Source organism: Periplaneta americana, chromosome 11 (assembly GCF_040183065.1).
Source record: "Periplaneta americana isolate PAMFEO1 chromosome 11, P.americana_PAMFEO1_priV1, whole genome shotgun sequence".
NCBI classification, from domain to species: domain Eukaryota; kingdom Metazoa; phylum Arthropoda; class Insecta; order Blattodea; family Blattidae; genus Periplaneta; species Periplaneta americana.
The window spans coordinates 18,736,998-18,762,846 of record NC_091127.1 but is presented as its reverse complement, the minus strand read 5'-3'; positions in this window follow the sequence as shown (position 1 = coordinate 18,762,846).

The window sequence follows — 25,849 nt, the reverse complement described above, 5'->3', positions numbered from 1 at the left end:
GGCTAGCCGATGAGCCTAGAGAATTCAACCTTCCTACACTTCCGCAGAGGCGTATTACCTAAATGCGAGAGAAGTTGCCTAGCAAGTACGGCGTTCATTCTGAAGAGTACTTACCGATACGTACAGTAACGCCAGTAGTGGCAAGAATGTGAACTGTTTGGAAACACGTACTGAAGTGAGTTTTTTTCTTACTGTCGGGATATGGGGAGAGGGTTAAGACGATTACTTACGTATTTGTTGACATTAACTTGGACGGTCAACTTGGACACGGAGCATTTTCATTTGTGTTCTGGAATGTTGCCGTACGCAATCGATGATAACAAATACCCTGCGTACGACTTTCCCGCGCAAAACACAGTTCGAAAGAGGTTATGGTAGCACACAGACCGTACAGGCCGCCATCTGTTGCTACGACGTTCAAGTTATGCCGTACACGTTCTCAAGTTCAGATTGAACGCCTTGATTAATAGGCAACTTCTCTGACATAAAAGCTGAAACTCGCTTCAAATCGCTGACTCACAACAGTGACGTCATGACACACTTTGAAATGAACACCCAGTATATGACTAGTGCTTTCGCCAATTGGATGGCATCTTCAGGTCTAATTAGGATATTATGATGCTTTTTACATAAATACATAGGTGAAATGCAATATAATAAAAAGTGATGAAATACATGACGTGAAAAAAAAATTACGATATTAAAATAACTGCACAAACAGAATTCAAAGTGGAATACTGACTTGAAAACAGGCATGGTGGTTGTAGTAATTCAACTTCTATAAAGTCTAGATATTAAATAATTACACATGTTTTTGCAGACTTTTATTCAAGGCATAGCTTATGTAATTTAATATCTAGACTTTATAGAGGTTGACTTACTACAACCACCACGCCTGTTTTCAAGTCAGTATTCCACTTTGCCCTCTGTTTGTGCAGTTATTTTAATATTGTAATTTTTTTTCCTCACGTCATATATTTTATCACTTTTTATTGTGTTGCATTTCACCTATGTCTTTATGTAAAAGCATCATAATATGCTAATTATACCTGAAGATGCTATCCTATTGGCGAAAGCGCTAGTCATATATTTTAGGTGTATAACCTAATGTAATTTCTTGTACTACTCATTAGGCTAAAAATAGACAGTTATTGAAGGATTTATGATAAGTTACTTATTTTCATTTACATGTTAACTTGTCGGACCAACATGCCTTTTAAATTTAGTATTCTGAAGCTAAAAATGTGATCTAAATTCCATAGTTGCTTCGTACAGATTTTTTTTTCGATTTTTAACTATAAAATTACATTTTGTTACGCATTTATCACAACAATTGTCACAAATGACGCCACTCTTGTAAATTCTTCAAGACTGTACATTAGAATGTATAATTAAACTGTAAAGAATTAAGTTCCTAAAGTCGTATGATTTATAACAATTTTTGTGATAAGTGCGTAAGAATGATATAATTTTTAATTAAAATTTAAAAAACAAAAGCTGTACAAAGCAATTGACAACACATTTTTAGCTTCAGAACACTAGCCAATCAAAGAAATGATACTCTGAATAGTTCATTCTCCATTTGTAATATTTTTTTACCCTTAAAACTAAAGGACAATGGTATTTTACAAACAACTTCAAATTAGTGTAACTCTGAAAATATTGAGATTAGGACAAATGTTTATTTGTTATTTTTTGCTCAGAATGTCTTCGGAAATAAGCTCCTTAAGTGGCGGTAAATTCTCATGAATCACCCTGTATAAACACACTTCAATTCATCTACGACTGGAACACAACTCTGTACTTGGAAATATGGAACGCAGATCAAAGGTTTTGGGAAAGATGAAAAGAAGAGAATAAAGAAGAGGCTGGTTATTATCTGATAATGAATGACGTCGGGTGTAAATTGCACAGATAACTTTGCAGAAATTACATCGATTTGCCGCTCTATAATTGGGAGTCAAATGCAATTACACGCGCGACGGCTGAAAAATCCGGGGTTATCGTGTGACTAATTATTAGAAATTAGATAATGATGTAAAACAATACGCGTGAATCAATGTCCACAGCCTGTTAGTCCGCCGAAAAATACCTCAACACAGGTTGAAACTGTGCCTTCATAGAGCATTCTTATTTATGTTAATTTCTGTGTACATCGCTTCGATGAAATGACTGATTATTTGATTTTATTGCAGAAAGTTTCACAGTGAATCGATATAAATTAAAGCTAAATTAAAGCAGACGCTTGTACAGACTCTTATTATGCCACATTTCGATTATTGTGACGCTTTATTCAGTGATCTCAGGGTGGATTTATCCCAGAAACTGCAACGTGTTCATAATGCGTGTGTTCGTTTCATTTGTAATGTCCGCTACTACGATCACATTTCGCCTTCTTTCGATAAATTATTGTGGCTCAGGTTAAATGAGAGGAGAAAGTTACATTGCCTTTCTCTCTTATACCGAATTTTGCACACCTCTACTACTCCCTCTTACTTATTTGTCCGATTCCACAGTCTTTCTCGGTATCATAACTTAAATACTCGGTCATAATATAACACGCTAGAAATACCACTCCACACATCATTTCTTTATTCTTCATCTTTCACTGTTGCTACTTTTCTTCACTGGAATTCTCTGCCGCCTGAAGTTAAGGGCTGCCGAACTTTAATTTCTTTTAAATGTAAATTAGAAAAATATCTTATGATGAGTTGCCAGACCTAACGCGTTGCACACTCCTCAATATTATCCATTCCCTCCCACCGAACATCCTCATATTCATCTTCTTTCACTGTGGCTGTTCCTCGACTTTGGAATTCCCTACCGAGTAATGTCAGGGACTGTCAGACATCAAACCAATTTAAGAATAGGCTAACGAAATATTTTTCTAACAATTCTTGTTAACAATAATAGCTGTTTCAGGTTTCTCAATGTTTAATGGTTATATATATATATATATATATATAACCATATATATATCACAGATAAATATCTAAATTATATTATTATTATTATTATTATTATTATTATTATTATTATTATTATTATTATTATTATTATTATTATTATTATTATTATTATATTTAATGCAATGTATTCCAGTGTATTTATTTTTATTTTTGTTTCCTATTTTTATTGTGTAATCATGTAAACCGTGTTTATTTATCACTTAACAGCAATATGTATCCCACTGTGTTTTATTATTATTACTATTATTATTATTATTATTATTATTATTATTATTATTATTATTATTATTATTATCTTTCGTAAAATTAATAGTTCGGCTGATTGTCAAATTCTTCAAAATGACATTAATTCAATTTTACAATGGTCTGTTGAAAATGGAATGAAAATTAATCAATCCAAAACTTTTGTTATTTCCTTCTCACGGAAAACTATTTCCCAAAAATTTAATTATTCTCTTAGTAATGTAATTAGTAAGAGAAATTGTATTAGAGATCTTGGTGTTCTACTTGATTCAAAATTATATTTTCATGATCATGTGCAACATATTTATACCCATTCATTAAGAATGCTTGGTCTAATTAGGTCTATAACTTATTCTTTTTCTACTCCTATGTGTTTATTAATTTTATACTATACATTGGTTAGATCCAAGCTTGAATATGCATCTGTTGTATGGAACTCCATTACTTCCACTGACTCGGCTAAATTGGAGAATATTCAAAGAAAATTTATTTCCCTGTGTTCTTATAGATTTTTACCAAATTTCGATTATAACTATGAGACTAATTGCGAATATTTCAATTGCGGTAGTTTGTTCACCAGACGTCAGGATCTTGATTCTTTATTTTTTTGTAAAGTCATTAAGGGTGATATTGATTGTGAATCTTTCATAAGCAATATCAGTCTTCGTATTCCTGCTAAGGGTTTAAGATTTCATAAATTGTTTTATAATAGGAATTCTAAATCTCTGTCTCCGGTCTGCAGATGTATTAAATATGCTAATTTGCATGGATTGAACTTGGATCCATTTAATGTGTAGTATATACTTTTCGAGTTTTATGACAGTTTTATTATTTATGCCATTGTTAGATATGTATCATACTATTCTCGTCATTTGCATAACTTACAATATTAATTATATGATTCCTGTCTTCATTTATATGGTTTCATTAATTCATTTATAATACATTTTATTTAATTGCCATCATTTTAATTATCTCACTGAACTAATTTTAATAATATTATTTGTGCTATTTATTTTGTTGCATTTTGGTCAATTGAGTAATGTATACTATTATATTGTTTGTATTTCATCTCATTGCCATTTTCTATCATTCATTCTCATCATCAATTGTTGTTTTGTTTCGTTTTGTACCTGTGCTAAACTGTAATTGGCCTTGTGCTGTTGTTTCGCACATTAATATTCTAAATAAATAAATAAATAAATAAATAAATAAATAAATAAATAAATAAATAAATAAATAAATAAATAAATAAATAAATAAATAAATAACTATTTTACCAATGTTTATTATTGTCACACTAACATTACTTATCCAACTTTCATTATTTACTTTCATGTTGTTTTATGGTCTAGATATTAATGTAATGACTATGTAACCAATTGTATTCAATTAGAATTAGAGTCTGGCTGGACGGAAGAGAAGACCTACTGGCCTTAGCTCTGCCAGATTAAATAAATTATTATTATTATTATTATTATTATTATTATTATTATTATTATTATTATTATATTTAATGCAATGTATTCCAGTGTATTTATTTTTATTTTTGTTTCTTATTTTTATTGTGTAATCATGTAAACCGAGTTTATTTTTCACTTAACACCAATATGTATCCCACTGTGTTTTATTATTATTACTATTATTATTATTATTATTATTATTATTATTATTATTATTATTATTATTATTATTATTATTATTATTAGTCTAATTTTTATTGTGTTCATTTTATTAAATTGTCAGTTTCTGGTTTAATTATGTGAATGCTATTTACTTTTAATTTAATACTATTATGTATTCCAATGTGTTTATTTTTATGTTTACTGTGTACATTTTTTATTGAATTATCGGCTTCTGTTTTTATGTGATTCGTATTTGATTCTAACAACATTAATATGTATTCCACTATGTTCCTTTTTATTTTATGGGGTAACTTTATGTAACCACCTCTTTTGATCTCATTATGTACCTAAATTGTATCAGTATGTAATTACTTAAATCCGATTCAGTTGTATGTTCAACTATGTAACCAAGTTTGAATCCTGGTTGAGTGTAAGAGAAGGCCTTACGGCCTTAACTCTGCCAAGTTAAATAAAGTCATTATTATTATTATTATTATTATTATTATTATTATTATTATTATTATTATTATTATCATTATATAAAATGAACACGTAATACCTAAGTCAGGCTGTAAAGTTAGAATCGTTGAGACTGAGTCGTGAAATTAAAGCGTGATTTAGAGGAAATTCTCGGTGGAGTCAGGGTCGGAGTCGGCACATTTTTACCAACTCGAACTCCGATCTCGATAAAATGTCTTTTAAGAAAATATTGCCTCTTCTAAGGCTTTCCTTCCGCATGAGGCACAGGAGCTCACAAGCTTAGGCAGATAAAATAGCCTAACGCTTTGAACCAAGTGGTGAGGGAATAATGCTTTATAAATTTGTCTACGATATTTTAAGAACGTACAGTAACTAACCGATATAGGATTAGATTGTATGTAGGAATAAAGTGGTCATGAAGAATTTCTAGAAATTTCACCTTTCTATAATAAATAGAAGCTGAGAAATGATTTGTTTTTATTTTTAATAGAAAAAAAATGAAATTACGGAAAATAACGATAAAGTAAGCCTAAGTAATCTTAACTGCGACCGAACACAAGCGCTGCTCATTCGGTCTCAAATTTTGTTAATACTACTGTATCTCCTTTTTATATTGATTGTATTATTTTATTTCTATTTCTCTTGTTTGTTTGTAATTATATTCTTTATTCTGTATATTTAAATTTAAATAAATTAATTAAATAACGATACTTGTCCCCTTCATATAAAAACGGAAAGTTAACATGGATATAAGTTTAGTAAAGCCTTATGTGATATAGCAGTTCAAAAAGAAAAATCAAAGAATAAATTGCTCAAATAAAAAAAAATATATATATATAGGCGCATGAAATATTCCACCAAAAATTAATAAATTTATGAAGTACTACGGTATGATCGTTGAAATTAAATCTTGTATACTCCTTCTCAGAAAATCGAAAAATTAAAAATGGATACAATTTAAGTATAAGGAAAACCAAATAATATATTGGAAGAATACTTACTTTCTTATTTACTTACTTACTGGCTTTTAAAGAACCCGGAGGTTCATTCCCGCCCTCACATAAGCCCGCCATTGGTCCCTATCCTGAGCAAGATCAATCCATTCTCTATCATATATCCCACCTCCCTCAAATCCATTTTAATATTATCTTCCCATCTACGTGTCGGCTTCCCTAAAGGTCTTTTTCCCTCCGGACTCCCAACTAACACTCTATATGCATTTCTGGATTCGCCCATACGTGCTACATGCCCTGCCCATCTCAAACGTCTGGATTTAATGTTCCTAATTATGTCAGGTGAAGAATACAATGCGTGCAGTTCTGTGTTGTGTAACTTTCTCCATTCTCCTGTAACTTCATCCCGCTTAGCCCCAAATATTTTCCTAAGCACCTTATTCTCAAACACCCTTAACCTATGTTCCGCTCTCAAAGTGAGAGTCCAAGTTTCACAACCATAAAGAACAATCGGTAATATAATTGTTTTATAAATTGTAACTTTCAGATTTTTTGACAGCAGACTGGATGATAAAAGCTTCTCAACCGAATAATAACAGGCATTTCCCATATTTATTCTGCGTTTAATATCCTCCTGAGTATCATTTATATTTGTTACTCTTGCTCCCAGGTATTTGAATTTTTCCACCTCTTAAAAGGATAAATTTCCAATTTTTATATTTCCATTTCGTACAATATTCACGTCACGAGAAATAATCACATACTTTGTCTTTTCGGGATTTACTTCCAAACCTATCGCTTTACTTGCTTCAAGTAAAATTCCCGTGTTTTCCCTAACATATTCACGTCTTCCGCATAGACAAGGAGCTGATTTAACTCGTTCAATTTTACTTTATACTACGTTTAACTTGATTATCACGCTTAACGTAATATTGTGCGAGAATGGCAGTACCGCGGATGACGGCAATTTGACTTGTACGCATGTCAGTTGGGTTGCCTACCCGATAGAAGCACCCGTAATCTTAGTTCGACAAATCTGGCACATTGTCTTTCTCATCATACGTTTTACACGCTTCGCAACATTTGAGTATTATTATGTTGTGAATACAATTTATTGTCTTGAACTATTTTATCTATATAACATATTAAAATGTGACTGGAAGGGGACTAAGTGCTGTACTGCTGAGAAATTAACAAGGGAGGGGAGTTAAACATACTGTAAGGGTCTAATATCTTTGTGGTCGTTCGTGAACGGTTTCTGAGACATTCACACAAATAAAACCGAACAGACTGCAACACGTGTTCACATGATAGTAGCGGTTGAGTCGCGATATTATGTACGTAGTTGTACTAAAGTTCCAATAACCTTACGCGTCACAGAGGAACATTGGTGGCTTGCATTTCCTCCGTCTTAATATTGTTTCGAACTTGCTTCTACCGTCTCATTCAATGCACTGTTGCCACGTCTTTCTCTTACATACTTTGTTACCCTTCTTCAATTAAATTACTATCAAACTCAGTGTTACGCAACAAACCAACAAAGGACACACACACACACACACACACATATGTATATATATATATATATATATATATATATATATATATATATATATATATATATAATTTGAACTCGTAATGAAAATTACGGGAAAACGGCTGCACGGATTTTAATAAATGATCCCTCATTTTGAAGCTTGGAACCCAACGTTTTTCAGAACAATAGTAGTTTTCAGTGAAATGTCAATTTTCCTACATCATTTTCCTATTTTACAAAATCCATCTTTCGTCAGTTTTGAGAACTAATTAATTGCATTTCAGAATAAAACAAAACACACTACAATAAACAATAGACTATTACACGAAGGCCATGACCTACAGGATTGCTGACATACTTAGAGTTCAGATGGGTTAGATTCTTTCACATCATAATGCCAATATGTCGATCTTCATTTGTGTAATTTTTTGATAACGTATCAAAATAATTTACAGGTCTGATTCTCTGGTCTGTAGCTTTCCGAGTACAGCTGTGTATTCGATATTAAGAACTACAAAACTTAAGAATGTTTGGTGACATTATTACCATTAAAAATGAAATATTATTATAGTTAATGCAACACATAATGGTATACTGATGATACGAAAGTGAAATCTTTTGGGGCCTTAAGTAGACGCAGAGAAGTAAGATTTTATATTAGATCTTCATTTCTATAATATACTGAGTAACGGCTATATATATATATATATATATATATATATATATATATATATATATATATATATATAAATTAGGAATGCCTATAACATCGACATCAACATGACGTTTCGATTTGATGTACGAGAACGTATAATCTCATAAACTTCTTTCCATCTGACTGTTGATAATTATTTGAAGAGAAGTAATATAATGATAACGAGATACTAAGGTTATTGTTATGAACTTACCTCTACTTGTATTAAATTTGTAGGATATGTGGAAATCAAACCACAGTATAGAGAACATATCTCTATACTGTGATCAAACAGTTGTTTTCTTTTTGCTCACAAGGAAGTAATGTCATTGTTTAAAACTTCTGTCGTACGTAATTTTGACGTATAATGGATAAACAATTGATCCTCACTACTTTTCCCGCCAAGAGAGCACCTCCTTCTTCTAGCTATGCCTCCGTCTTTCAGTTGCTGACTATAGTAGTCGTGACAGCAGGTTGCAACTGACACGCTTGGCCAACTTATTATGAGATATAATTATTTGGAAGTGTACGTCAGATTTACGTATCAATAGTGTTAATAGAAAATTGTCTGTTACTGCAGTTTATTTATTCCCTTAAGTGTGTTTTATCTAACACAGTAACACTGGATGAAAACTTACGTGTTGATCGACACTACTCTGCAGATCATAGATTAAAGTTCAGATGAAGATGATGCTGATGATGACGCTGAAGGCAATGTAGAGGTTGAATATGAAACATGTGACAATGACGAGGATAGGAGAGATTGAGAATCACGTAGAAAGCAAGCGAATGGAGAAAGAAGGCAAAAAAAACAAGAAAACTGGAAGAAAAGAAAAGGAAAGGAAAAAGATAGGAAAAGGAGAGGAGAGGAGAGGAGAGGAGAGGAGAGGAGAGGAGAGGAGAGGAGAGGAGAGGAGAGGACACGAGGGCATGAGGGCAGAGGGCATATGGGCATGAGGGCAGAGGGCATGAGCGCAGAGGGCACGAGGGCAGAGGGCATATGGGCACGAGGGCAGAGGGCATGAGCGCAGAGGGCACGAGGGCAGAGGGCATCAGGCCACGAGGGCCGAGGGCACGAAGGCAAGGGGCATGAGGGCAGGGGACATAAGGGCACGAGGGCAGAGGGCATGAGGGCACGACAGCAGAGGGCAGGGCAAGAGGGAAGAGGGCTTGAGGGCATGAGGGGACGAGGGCATGAGGGCACGAGGGCACGACGGCAGAGGGCAAGAGGGCAGAGGGCAGAGGGCATGAGGGCAGAGGGCTTAAGGGCATGAGAGCATGAGGACAAGAGGGCACGAGGGCAGAGGCCTCAGGGCATGAGGGCACCAGAGTATGAGGGAATGAGGGCACGAGGGCAGAGGTCATGAGGGCATAGGGCAGAGGGCATGAGGGCAGACAGCATGAGGGCAGAGGGCATGAGAACAGAGGGCATAGAGCATGAGGGCAAGACGGCAGAGGGCATGAGAGCACGAGGGCAGAGGTCATGAGGGCATAGGGCAGAGGGCATGAGGGCAGAGGGCATGGAGCATGAGGGCAAGACGGCAGAGTGCATGAGAGCAGAGGGCATGAGGGCAGAGGGCAGAGGTCATGAGGGCATAGGGCAGAGGGAATGAGGGCAGAGGGCATACGGTATGAGGGCTGAGGGCGTGAGGGCAGAGGGCATGAGGACAGAGGGCATTGAGCATGAGGGCAAGAGGGCAGAGAGCATGAGGGAATAGGGCATGAGGGCAGAGGGCGTGAAGGCAGAGGGCATGAGGGCATAGGGCGTGAGGGCAGAGGGCATGAGGGTAGGGGGCATGAGGGCACAAGGGCAGAGGGCAGAGGTCATGAGGGCATAGGGCAGAGGGCATGAGGGCAGAGGGCATACGGTATGAGGGCTGAGGGCATGAGGGCAGAGGGCATGAGGACAGAGGGCATAGAGCATGAGGGCAAGAGGGCAGAGAGCATGAGGGAATAGGGCATGAGGGCAGAGGGCTTAAAGGCAAAGGGCATGAGTGCATGAGGGCATAGGGCATGAGGGCAGAGGGCATGAGGGCAGGGGGCATGAGGGCAGGGGTATGAGGGCAGAGGGCAGAGGGCGTGAGGGCATGAGGGCAGAGGGCAGCGAGCATGAGGGCAGAGAACAGCGGGCATGAGGACAGAGGGCATGAGGGCCAGAGGGCAGGCAGAGGACATGAGGGCATGAGGACATGAGGACATGAGGACATGAGGGCAGAGGGCAAGAGGGCAGAGAGGAGAGAGGAGAGGAGAGGATATTTTCATATCTCTAACCTACAATCCACAATAACCTGAAATAGCTATTGCTTCACTCCCACATGTAAAACCGACTGATCGTCCTGACATTGTTACTTACGTTTTCGCATTGGAACTCAAGAATTGAAGATGTATAGGTTAAATAAAAAGTATTTAGCATGAAGAAAACCATTCAGAGGGGTAGGCCTATGTTTCATTATTATGAAAGCAAATAACTTCCAAAATGTCTGATATTCTTCATTGGAAATAAATTTGAAAAAATTGAATTTGAACTTCTAATGAACTTAGTTAGCAGCATTTGCTGCACAAGCCACTAGTATGCTATAATCCCCTTCCAAGTTCTGTAAATAGGGTCATTTAATATGCACCCAAATAAGGAGATTAACTTTTGTTTTCTTTATTGTACACAAATGACACTATTTATTATTCCAAAAATAACACATTTGCCTTCATTGAAGAGTGTAATCCCAAAATGCTTTAAGTCCATTTTTATGAAAGAACTGACTAGTTTTTTTTATCCACTGGTCTACGGACTGAGCGAGTTTTCAAGTGATGTGCACAATAACACAAAGTTTAGACAAGGATTGGCGTTGTTTTAGAGAAAAACAAGCTAAAAATATAACGATAGAGAGCTCAAAGATAATAATATAAATATATAAATCGTAAAAATGGCCAAATGGACTGAGTGAGTTTTGGGATACACTCTTAATTTATGTATCATTAAGACTAAGGTAGATACATGTTATTAGACTAATTTTGAATAGGTAAATGCACGGTATATACGAGTACAAAAATAGCTGTAGGTTTTTCTTAGTTATTTCTGTTGTTGCTTTTTATTTCCGAATATAGGCATTTAAAAGTGATATAAATGTCAAAATATATTAAACCTTGTTTCAGTGGGCCGTTCATGCGACAAGAGATGTTAATCCCACAACAGTGAAGCGCTCTTCACCACCCTTGATTGCACTGCCCGTGAGCCGTGGGAGCTTCTGTAACTTAGAAGGTTCGCAACTGAATTACAAATAATACCTTATAATAATTTATCTGACACATAGGCAACTGGTCTCCGAACATCTTATTTAGTGCTTCATTTTACGAAAGAAACAAACTCATTTGAGCTGATTTAGAGTAAATAACCAGCTTGTGTTTTTTATCTCAAATAACGAGTTCCTTTGAATACATTGTAGTTTTAATTACATTTATTACGTCTTGTAGTAACTGAGTAACAAATTTCTCAATAGACCTTATTGAAGTTTTGAGTAAGTCATTTATTAGTACACACTGTATTTGATGAACAACAGATTTAGTACATTCTGCAGTTGTCCAATAACGAGTTTGTTTGAATGCATTATACTTTTAATGAAGTTTATTACGTCTTGTAGTAAGTAACAGATTTGTTAATGGACCATATTGAAGTTTTTGCGTAAGGCATTTATTAGTACACCCTGTAGTTGATGAACAACAGTTTTAGCACATTTTGTAGTTGTTCAATAACGAGCAGTTTGAATACATTATAGTTTTATTGAAATTTATTACGTCTTGTAGTAACTGAATAACAATTTTTTTTTAAATACCATATTGTATTTTTTGAGTAAGCCATTTGTTAGTACACCCTGTACTTGGTGAGCAACAGGTTTACATTCTGCAGTTATTCAATAACGAGTTTGTTAGAATACATTACACTTTTAAAGAAATTTATTACATCTTGTAATGAGTGAGTAACATATTTCTTAATGGACCATATTGACGTTTTTGAGTAATGCATTTATTAGTACACCCTGTATTTGATGAATAACAGTTTTAGTACATTCTATAGTTGTTCAATAACGAGTTTGTTTGAATAAATTTCAGTTTTAATTAAATGTATTACATTTTGTAGTAACGGAATAACAGGTTTCTTAATAGACCATATTGTATTTTTTGAGTAAGGCATTTGTTAGTACACCCTGTAGTTGATGAACAACAGTTTTAATACATTCTATAGTTATTCAATATTGAGTTTGTTTGAATAAATTACAGATTTAATGAAATTGATTACGTCTTGTAGTAACGGAATAACAGGTTTCGTAATAGACCATATTGTATTTTTTGAGTACCGGTAAGGCGTTTGTTAGTGCACCCTGTAGTTGATGAACAACCGTTTTAATACATTCTATATTTATTCAATAATGAGTCTGTTTGAATAAATTACAGATTTAATGAAATTGATTACGTCTTGTATTAACGGAATAACAGGTTTCGTAATAAACCATATTGTATTTTTTGAGTACCGGTAAGGCGTTTGTTAGTACACCCTGTAGTTGATGAACAACCGTTTTAATACATTCTATATTTATTCAATAATGAGTCTGTTTGAATAAATTACAGATTTAATGAAATTGATTACGTCTTGTATTAACGGAATAACAGGTTTCGTAATAGACCATATTGTATTTTTGAGTAAGGCATTTGTTAGTACACCCTGTATTTGATGAACAACAGTTTTAATACATTCTATAGTTATTCAATAATGAGTTTGTTTGAATAAATTACAGATTTAATGAAATTGATTACGTCTTGTAGTAACGGAATAACAGGTTTCGTAATAGACCATATTGTATTTTTGAGTAAGGCATTTGTTAGTACACCCTGTATTTGATGAACAACAGTTTTAATACATTCTATAGTTATTCAATAATGAGTTTGTTTGAATAAATTACAGATTTAATGAAATTGATTACGTCTTGTAGTAACGGAATAACAGGTTTCGTAATAGACCATATTGTATTTTTTGAGTGAGGCATTTGTTAGTACACCCTGTAGTTGATGAACAACAGTTTTAATACATTCTATAGTTATTCAATAACGAGTTTGTTTGAATAAATTACAGATTTAATGAAATTGATTACGTCTTGTAGTAACGGGATGACAGGTTTTGTAATAGACCATATTGTATTTTTTGAGTAAGGCATTTGTTAGTACACCCTGTAGTTGATGAACAACAGTTTTAATACATTCTATAGTTATTCAATAACGAGTTTGTTTGAATAAATTACAGATTTAATGAAATTGATTACGTCTTGTAGTAACGGGATGACAGGTTTTGTAATAGACCATATTGTATTTTTTGAGTAAGGCATTTGTTAGTACACCCTGTAGTTCATGAACAACAGTTTTAGTACATTCTATAGTTGTTCAATAACGAGTTTGTTTGAATAAGTTACAGCTTTAATGGAATTTATTCCGTCTTGTAGTAAGTGAGTAACAGATTTCTTAATAGACCATATTGAAGTTTTTGAGTAAGGCATTTATTAGTACATCTTGTAGTTGATGAACAACAGTTTTAGCGCATTTTGTAGTTGTTCAATAACGAGCAGTTTGAATACATTACAATTTTAATGGAATTTATTAGCCTACGTCTTGTAGAAACATAATACCATATTGTATTTTTGAGTAAAGCATTTGTTAGTACACCCTGTAGTTGATGAACAACAGTTTTAGTACAATCTTTAGTTGTTCAATAATGATTTGTTTGAATAAATTACAATTTTAATAGAATTTATTACGTCTTGCAGAAATGGAATAGCAGGTTTCTTAATATACCATATTGTATTTTTGAGTAAGGCATTTGTTAGTACACCCTGTAGTTGATGAACTAGTACATTCTTTAGTTGTTCAATAACGAGTTTGTTTGAATAAGTTACAGTTTTAATGAAATTTATTACGCCCTGTAGTAAGTGATAACATATTTCTTTATATACCATATTGTATTTTTTTAGTAAGACATTTGTTAGTTCACCCTGATTTGATGAACAACAGTTTTAATACATTCTATAGTCATTCAATAACGAGTTTTTTTGAATAAATTACAGATTTAATTAAATTTATTACGTCTTGTAGTAACGGAATAACAGGTTTCTTAATAGATCATATTGTGTTTTCGAGTAAGGCATTTGTTAGTACACCCTGTATTTGACGAACAACAGGGTTAGTACATTCTGCAATTTTATTGTTCAACAACGAGTTTGTTAGAATAAATTACAGCTTTAATGAAATTTATTACGTTTGCAATAAATATAACAGGTTTCTTAATAGACTATATTTTATTTTTTGAGTAAGGCATTTGTCAGTACACCCTGTAGTTGATGAACAACAGGTTTAGTACATTGTTTAGTTGTTCAATAGCGAGTTTGTTTGAATAGATTGCAGTTTAATGAAATTCATTGCGTCCTGTTTTTAGTAAGACATTTATTAGTACGTCCTGTAGCTGTTGAGTAACTAGTTCCTTGGCACACATCCTGTAGTTGTTGAACAACGAGTTCGTGCGGGGAACAAATGGCTGTTCCACTTCCTTAATCATCGAACGAAGTCTGGTCTAGAAAAAGAAGCGCAGTAATAATCAGAATTCCTCTTCTTTATCGGGAGGCAGGCGACGTATGCCAGGACATCCTTGCAAATAAAACAGATTATGCAGGCAATGAACGAAGAAAAGAAAGCGCAAGTAAGAGCACATTAATTCTTTCACTAACGACTGTGACAGAGCTAAATTGCCCGTTGACACGATACGGCGCATCGCAGTCGTCATTTGTTTCTCGTGTTAATGGATTTGCTCGAGATTTTTACAGTAGTGTGGGGGGAGCCAAAAGTTAATGGTAGCGATCTTCTTTTACTTCCCCCTCCTCTCCCGCTGCTGATGATGTGTTTTAGAAGAACAATCTGCGTCGACATCTTTCCAGCCGATGCGACTCCAGAAAACTTGCGAACTGATTGAAGACGTAATGCATTTCAAATGACGTCTGCAGTCGGATCGATATAGGCCTAGTTCAGGCGCGTCCTTTTTCATACTCCTGCGGTTCAGTTACGGGACCTTAAACATGCAGGGCTGCATGGAACGCTTTCCTACACAAAGACACTTATGATACATTTTTCTTTTTTGATGCTTTTTTATTTCTTTCTTCTTCTGCTCCTTCAGACTTTAGCCATATCTAAGGTTCATGTACATACGGGCTATTCCATATAAAATCGATCAGTAAAAAACCTGCATTTTATACTCTATTTTTTTTTCCTATTTATACAAGGTGCTGAGGGGAGTGCATTTTCAAAAATATACTATCGAAACTCAAACGGTTTTCGTATTATTGAGTGACAAATTTAGCTTATTTTATAAAAACAAGCCTCTTTCAGCGCTCAGAACTCTGGAACCATTTACTACAGAACATTGAACGAGAGCTTATTTTGAAGCTGACATTTGGTAGGTTATGTTAAGAAGTAATCGTTATTTTTATTGTACACAGAGAGACAGATAATCTGATTTTACTTGCTTTTAGGCTTTTTGGCCATTTGTAAAAGTGTAAAAAAATATCAAGAAAAAACCTTGTATTATTAAGAGGGATTCGGCATTGTTTACTTAGTGGTATGGCAATAAGTTTCGAGTGTATTAAATAGATTATTTTCACACGCCTAGACTTGAACGGCGCTTAGGCCTATACCGCACGCACTGGCCGAGAGCTGAAGATAAGCGAGCATTGCGCGTCATTTTACTCCTGTGTTTATGAAAACCTGTGATAAAGCTAGCACAGCCATGACTGCTAGACGACACATCACGTGTTTGTCTCCTGGCCTTGCTTGTCTCTGGCTAACTCCCGCCTCACAGTCACCTGGTTACTTCACGCGCGTACTATTTATTTTCTTTATTTCATATTTTCAATACTTTCTTATCAACGGTACACCAGTAAAAAATATGTGTTTATTTGTACTTTCAATGCGGAATCTAACTATATATTTTTTTAATATTTTTTCCTGGCCAAAGGCGTCTTAATGAAGAAAAATCTAAATTTCTCCATTTCCATAAAAAGTAAGAAAATCTATTTATATGTCAATATAAACTTTAATTTCTCAGCATCAAAATAAACCATGACTTTGATCATTGGGTGAAAGAGTTTCGGAGCTACAACAGTTTAACGTTGCTAATTTTATGAAAATACAATAAATTTAAATATTTTTAATTTAAACACTATGAAGTTCTGATGCCTCAAACTTTGAACAAAGCATTGCATCACAGTTCTCTACGTACAAAAAAAGTTTCATTGTATTTAGAAATTGTAAGGTCAATTTTCTCTATATTTCGGTCGATTTGAGATGGAATAGCTCATACACTGTTGTAGATCAAAACATGAATGCATATGAATTACCTTAGAGCGTGTCCTTTCTGGATTGTTTCCAATTAGAATAACGCTCGCTCTCCATAAGATTGTAACTATCACTTATTTCAGTAGGCTAACACGCATATATAAAATACTTACTGTGAATTAATGTAATTGATGTGATGTATTTATTTTGAAGCTGAACTGTCCAAGAACCAATATCCTACGAAGAATTCGTGTTATGCCATATCATTTTGTGCTATAGAACGGGGAATTATTATTTTTCTGTTACATATTGTGATTAAATGCGCGGTTAATTAGAAAATTAAGTTCAAAGTTCCAGTAGTCTGGCAACCATGCCGCTATAAGTCTCCGTTAGTATCGCAATACAGATGTAAGAAGTCAACGAACTTAGCGTACGTGTAACTTATGCCTCGCGCTCCCTTCACTAGCTACAACGTTGCAATGTGGATTGCATCGTTCATTGGTTTGAAATTAGTAGTTTTTAAATTAAATTTACACGAAAACCGCCCACGTTATTAAAGTATGACAGAGAGATAAATGATTCTTTATTAGATTTTCTATCGATTTGGTCGAAAATCACGATTCAATTCGCAATAGTTACCGAAAAAGAGGGTGTTAAACATTTGGGGGGGGGGGAAACATTTTCTTCTTAGAAAGTTATAAACTTTCCATCAATATGTTATTACAATTTTTTGTTACATACAACCAGAGACCGGACGTTTAGGCGTTATGAATCATTAAAATAGACAGGCAAAAAGGCATTATAAATAGCTAAAATACGCAATAAAAGGCAATTACAAAAACCTTGCACTAGATCCACAACCTTGCACTTTCCACAAAGGGATTTCGGCAGCAAATAAAAGCTTTACATAAATCGAATGCAAATTGAGATTTTCGACTTGATGTTGCAATTACTGTTGGAAGCAAAGAAATCTTCTTCCCAGTAGCCTTGGAAAGTGCATTTTTGTGTTTGGTTGTACTGACATGTTGCGATATGAAATATTTAGCTAGCTACAACAACGTCGCAATGAAAACTGAAAGAAAAATGACGTTAGACCCGCACTCATTGTTGCCTTGTCAAATAAACACAAGCGATAATTAAAACGCTTACTGTTATACATTTTTGCACGGCAGCACTCATTGTTGCAAAGAGAATATGAACTGACTGAAAGACAAGTCGGTGAAGTCACTTTCATTGTAGCGGTTATAGAAATAAGTTAAAATATACCTATAGGCAATTTCTAATAATAAATTAATAAATAATAGATAAATAATCAAATAAAGGCAAAAAAACATTTATTTTGTAAATTAGGCATTTATATTAAAAAGGCAGCAAAGGGCAACATAAAACTGTGACGTTTCAATCACAAAGGTATAATTCGTACAGATTTACTTTCAAAATGAAGATAGATTTAACACATATAAAAAAGGCATTCTGCCAAAGTTCCGGTCTCTGCATGTAACATGAGCTATTCGCTATAAAAATCTGCAGGGTTATTTCATTTCCACCCTGTCCATTCCTAAACACAGAACATCCTTCTACTCTTTATCTTTCACCGTCTCTGCAGCTCATCTCTGGAACTCTCTGCCACAACATGTCAGAGACTGTCGGACATTGTCTAGTTTCAAGAATATATTAAAATTGCACTTTTTCAATTCAGATTCCTTTCAGTTATAAGCCCTTTTCTCTGCGATAGTTTTGTATAAATATAGGCTATATATTTCTTTCTTTTCTTTCCCCTTTTTGTTCTCTTTATCAGCCGATGAATTTATTATCATAGCCTTTTTATTGTGAATTGTATTTAATTTTCGTATTTCTTTTCTTTTTTATTATTATTTTATTACATTCCATTTTGTTATATTCTTCCTTACGTTTTCCATATGAACCATTTGTACTAAATGAGTTGCTTTTACTATATTCCAATGTATTTTACTTCTTTTTTTTCTATTATGGTATTATTTTTATGTTGTTTAGTGGCGATTTTATTATGCTATTATTATTATTATTATTATTATTATTATTATTATTATTATTATTATTATTATTTATTTATTTATTTATTTATTTATTTATTTTTGTAATATGTTAGTATTCTGTTCTTTAACTTTTTGTTAAATTTTAACTGCTTGTATACTTTGTGACCTGGTAGAGTGTAAGAGAAGGCCATATGGCCTTAACTCTGGCAGTATAAATAAAGAATTATTTCGGAATATGTATGATAAGAACTTTCTTGTGTTAAATTTTAACGTACCTTGTTAACATGTTTCGACCTATTTTCGGTCATCTTCGGAACTGGTCGTTGTTGGTCTTGGCGCCTCTTGTTTCCTGTGTGGGTGCGTTCGTAGTGTAAAGTCAAAGAGTGTATGTGTTTTGAAATTGAGTTGTGTGTTGAGAATATCGTTGGGGTGTGTTTTCGTGTGTCTGTATATTTCATATTGTTCTAGTGTGTTGAGTTTCTGGCTTTTTGGTTGGATGTGCAGTATTTTCATGTCTGTGTTGATGTCTCTGTGGGCGTGGTTGGCATTTATGATGTGTTCTGCATATGTGGAGGTGTTTTGCAATTTTGTTATGGCTGTGATGTGTTCATTGTAACGTGTTTGAAATGATCTGCTTGTCTGTCCTATGTAGAAGTTGTTACAGGTGTTACATTTGAGTTTGTATACGCCTGTGTGGTTGTATTTGTATGTTTGTGTTGTTTGTGTGTTGAGATGTTTTTGTAGAGTGTTATTTGTTCTGTATGCGATTATTACTATTATTATTATTATTATTACTATTATTATTATTTTATTACATTCCATTTTGTTATATTCTTCCTTACGTTTTCCACATTAACCATTTGTACTAAATGAGTTGCTTTCACTATATTCCAATGTATTTTACTTTCTTTTTTCCTATTATGGTATTATTCTTATGCTATTTAGTGTCGATTTTATTATGTATTATTATTTTTTTGTAATATGTTAGTATTCTGTTCTTTAACTTTTTGTTAAATTTTAACTGCTTGTATATTTTGTGACCTGGTAGAGTGTAAGAGAAGGCCATATGGCCTTAACTCTGGCAGTATAAATAAAGAATTATTATTATTATTATTATTATTATTATTATTATTATTATTATTATTATTATATATCATAAAAATAACCCAGTAGTTGGTACAGCGTCGTTAAATCACTAACTAAAAAATTCCATCGTGGGTACAAGAGTAACGTAGTTGGACCTATCTGCTTAGAGATGCTGGACAAGCATCTCTATACCCCTGTATCCATTAAGCAAGTGTTTAGCAATATAATACGAATATTTATTTTCAGTCAATGACTTTACTATTATTATATGTAAGGTGCGAATCCTTACATTACATGATTTAATATTGTATGAACGTTTTCGTCGGTTTCATACCAACATCATCAGATACAACATTCTATATAGCAATATCATCACTAACAGGTAGGGGAGACTCGTCCAATTTAGCAATATTTATATTTTGACACAGTTTGTAGTTACATATTCTGAAATTATATATTCCTCTATTATGGAATGTGTTTAAACATTAAATCCCAATAAACCTCTGAAAGAAAATTCTACAAATCTAAATTACTTTACACATAACACAATAATAAATAACAAATGCCATGTTTCCAGATTTGGTACTTCATCAGAATAAATTGGCAATAGTACAGGGGTAATTTGGCAATAGGATTAAAAACTAAATTTTTCAAAATAAAACAGTGGTAGGGCCTACAAGTTTTATAAGACTTAATTTACTGGGACTAAAAAAAAAAAAAAAAAAGAAATTGAATGGATTTTTCCGACCACTCTTATTAACTGTATTGAAGGGTTGTCTTCTAATTTCTTTTGCCGATAGCCCAAACCCAAGTTCTTGCATTTTGATTACATATGTCACCAGTTTTTTTATCTTCCTCAACGGTTAGAGCTATGGGTCTTCCTTTCTTGGGAATGACAACGTCCTGAGGATGCATAGAGAAACCTCTTTAAGTTGTTAAAGGGCACATTGTACTTCTTAGAAGCCTTATAAGTCTATTTTTCAAACACTCTCAACCGCAGCCCGCAAATCATCTTTGGAATATTTTTCAGAATAATGTATTAGTATTAGTATTTATTTAGTATTAGTATTTATTTATTTAACCTGGTAGAGATAAGGCCGTCAGGCCTTCTCTGCCCCTCTACCAGGGGATTACAACTATAACATGAACAATAAGATTACAATTAATATTAAATTTACAATTACAATTACAATAAAAATTAAAGTACGACAAGAATACCTGATTAATGAAAGCTAGACATTTTATCATAGAAATTAAGAACAAAGAATATTTTTGAATTTACTAAATTACAAATTAAACCTACAATAACAAAATTCTATAGTGATGAAATTACCGGATATTGAAATATTTTGTGATAGATTAAGAGAACTATTTACAAGAAACCATGTCTGAACGAGTCTCAATTACTGACCAAGTGCCTAGTAAGTTTGCATTTGAATTCAATTTTATTTTATCTTCGTTCCCTTGGCATATCTGCAACACACCACACACAGTGCTGCATTGAAGACTGTAAAAATCCCTCATACATCCCTGCTCTTAAATTTTACCATCGAGTACACATTCGTGTTCAAAGAGAGCAGCAATATATCACTATAAAGGAAAAGGGCTAATTCACACTACCCTGTAGAAGACTTTTTTGCTAAGAAGAACATAAAACGAGCTAAGGCGTGATGAGTTATTAACAGAAAATATTAATTATATAAATGGCTTACCTTATAATATGGAATCTCAGCTTTTGATAAATAATGCACAAACATACGTAGGTAATGAACAACACTTTCTTTCCGTCTTTGTATACACACGTCCAAACAACCACCACGTTCACAGGAAGTATTCAACACTTCTTTCTATTAGTAACAATATGTGCCACTATAATGTGCGGATTCGGATGAAAAGAAAACTAAAAGTACACTCAGATGTTGCACTCTATGAAGGTGTCATTGAACTTCTCAAAACTCTGGAAGAAATTTGGCAATAAAAGAAATACAAGAATATTGCCAAATTTCCCATATTGCTAAATTTGCCGAGTTTCCCCTACACATGTCTCTACAAACCAAAAGACAATATATATTGATAAGGATACAATATGATAAAAACCAACATCATTAGGACATAAATATGTCTTTCTTGTGTGACTACACCCTACTGTCAATTGATTGATTGTAATCACACGTGTGCTTTTTAATCAATTGACAGTAGGGTGTAGTCACACAAGAAAGACATATTTATATCCTAATTATGTTGGTTTTTATCATGTTTTTATCATATTGTATGCTTATTAATATATATTGTATTTTGGTTTGTAGAGACTTATGTACCTGTTAGTGATGATATTGCTATATAGATGGCGAAGTGCATCAACATTGATTAAAAACGCAGTAATCATAGATTACGAAACGACGGTTAAACAGTAGCCGTGGTTAAAATGTAATTTATGTACACCATTCATAATCACCGATTACTAAAACATGGCTAGCTGACACCTCATTTAACCAGAGTAAAGTCTATGATGGTACACTGTTTCTACAAAATGACTAAAGGAAAGCATCCATACCGCTGCAAAGATAATAGTCAACGTCTAAAAACGACTGCGCTCACTATGTTCTACATCGAAATGAACGTATCCTACATTTTCGCGTTGCATTTGTTTGCCTTTGGGCGCTGTTATATTTGTGAGTTCCATTTCTTTGTTTTTCAGTACTTTTAGGTTAAAATCGTACAAAATGGAAAATTGAATCCAAAAATGATTATATCCCAATGTTAGGTTGAAGTATCGATAGACTTAATTACTAGATTTAAATGTAGGCCTATTATATAAAAAGATGGAATATCCATAAAGGAAAATGATGCAGAAAATTGGTAGGAATGTGTGTACGATCTTGGACTACACCAGGGAATTGTGCATTATCCTAAGATCCATCCCTAACCTCTCTTTGTTCAGCCAGTGACATAGAGAAAGAGATATTGGTATTCGAGTATTCCCTCTTAAAATACAGAAAATAATAGTTACATAGAATCGTAATATAAGCAGCCGATCCGTAGGAGAAATATGATTGTTCTTGTGTTATTTCAATTGATCCATTTGTAGATTTTGATAAACGAAATCCCTCCTGAAATTTTCTGTCACCTAATTGCTCGCAAGAATTCTCTCTTTCCACTAAAGAACCTTCACGCTCATGCTCTATCCAAGTAATTCAAGTACTGCACAATAATAATCGTCTTCGAAATAATCACCTGTGGTTATGGCCGCCATTTTGCTTTACTTGCTCTACTAATCGCTGGTTATCTCCTTTAACCGCTCATATTTGGCCGGTTAGAGATTACTGTGGTTAACTTCCTATTTAAGTCGTAACCGAGGTCGATCCACCGTAAAAATGCTTAATCGGGGATTAGGTCACAATTTTAACCGATGGTTACACTAACCAACGTTGATGCACGTGGGCAAGAATGTTGTATCTGATGATGTTGGTATGAAACCGACGAAAACGTTCGTACAATATTAAATCATGTAATGCAAGGACTCGCACCTTACATATAATAATAGTAAAGTCCTTGACTGAAAATAAATATTCGTATTATATACCATAGACTTTTCTGAAAATTAATCAAAATGAATTGCAAAAGTGTTTAGCAGGTTCAACGATATTAGTAAACGCGAAGGTTTCCTTCTTTGTCGTTTCCTTGCCGACAGAGCAACAGCGAGGCAGCGCACTTCCAGATGTGGAGTGTAGGTCGAAATTAGACGCCTTCTCAAATCGTGACTCGTATAAACAAAGTTATCAATCATGGACCGCAAGTCTTGGCACTTGCCGTAAGTGACTCGAATTCAAGTAAAGAGGTTAAAAGCCCAACATTAAATTAAGGGACCTACAACTTAAACAGAAAATTTTCCGTCTCACATTACTGAAGTATTCTAAGAGTCCGGATCTGTACTTGTTTTCTGGCGTCGCGCGCGTTGCCATGGCGACCTCGTGAGTGACGAGGCGCCGCGCTAATGCACTTGTCGTCGCCGCTCCTGCATTGTTCCCACTTCCGGTTCCGGCCGCGGGCTATCACGCCGAGATGACTCCAATGTGCGTAATTTTGACGACACTACACCAACTGACGTTGTTTATGTTGACTCGGATTTAAGCTTCAGTGACATTTGTGTGCGAGGAAACCTAAAATGTTGCAGCAAATAATATGAACTCCACCACGTACGAGTGAGAAGTTACTTGCGTACTCTCCTTCTGTCAAAAAAACAGCAAGAATTCTACTGATGTCGTTATACTACAGCAAGAAGGGTGATTAATAATTAATAATAATAATTTATTTTATTTTATGCTCGACCATGCCGAAATGTAGTAATCTGGTAGTAGCCCTTTAATGCACCTCATTAAAGTACACCTATTCATTACAATTCAGTTGTTCAGCCAATGAGAAATCACCTTTGTACTGATTGTACCATTATAAAACCGCAAGTATCGATTATTCTCGGATATGCAATCGAAAGACAATTAGCGAAAAGTCACGGAGGCTGGAAATCCAATACTGTCGCAGAAGGTTATGTTCTGTTACTATAATAATTAGCGTTAATTGTAAATAATATTAAAATAAATTCTATTTGTCATCTCGTTTTTCAATTCTAAATCAATTTCCAGGTTATATCAAGCCTAATGTTCATGTTATTCTCTAGATTATATCAAGGTCAATGACATTCGTGTTTCGGAAAAAATCAATACTTTCGCGTCTGCGCACATCTCTCAATTCAGGTCAGTTCCACTCCTCACTTACATAACCATAACATGAATACTTCTGAATAATTTCAAGTTAGAAATATGGTCGAGCATAAAAAGTCGTATGAAACTTGTCTATAATGGTAATTAAGACGCTCGTATGAAAATTATGAAACTCGCTTGCGCTCGTTTCATAAACAAACATACTCGCGTCTTGATTACTACCATTATAGGCTCGTTGCATAATGTACTATTATCTGACAGAGTTAAGATCTCAAGGCCTTAAGGCAGTGGTTCCCAACCTTTTTTTACTGACGACACATTTTACTGAACGCCCACAATACATTTATTTGATTTTAATAATAATAATAATAATAATCAGTACTTTTCTTCTGGAGAAAAGATGATGGAACTTCATGTAGAATATTTTACAGCGGACGGGAAGATCATTAATGTTCATTGCACGGGAATTTTGTCGCTTTTAACCTCCTTTTCGTCCAACTAAGACTTACAAGATCTAAGCGGAATTCAAAAAAAAACTATATAAAAAACATAGTTATTCACACATGTTTCGGTTCCATGATGAAAAATGCAACAGAAAGGTGCCTGAACGCCGTTCCAGGGCGTACCGCCAGAAAAAAAGCATTGATAACAACTTCTGTGTAGTTTCGGACATCCAGTGTTGTAAATAAGTTGATGTTAACACGCAATCGAAAATTCTAAAACAAGCAACAACTTGAGTGGTATTAGAAAAAAACAAAAGGTATGTGTCAAAAATCTCAACCTATCTATGCTGGATGTCCGATAAAAGATTTGTATTATCGTTTTTGAAAACTTGTCTATTTAAATTAATGTGAAGTCTGCGCTTGGTGTGTTGCACAGAGTTTCTCTATACGTGGCCTTATGGTTGAAAAACTGAACTGAGTATTGTTGCAGGTGTTCACGTTTCATTGGTAAACTCTGTCTCAAAATAAAATGTAGCATATCAAAGAGATCGTTGCTAATAAAAAATGCGTTGTAAAGAGACCTTCTGGATGGCATAAAATGTATTTCTCAATTCCAAAATTTCGCGACATAACGATTGGAAACCCCTGCCTTAAGGCCTTACGTTTACTTAAGAAAGAATTATCAGAAAATTACAAGTTTAATATAGGAAATATACAAACATTAA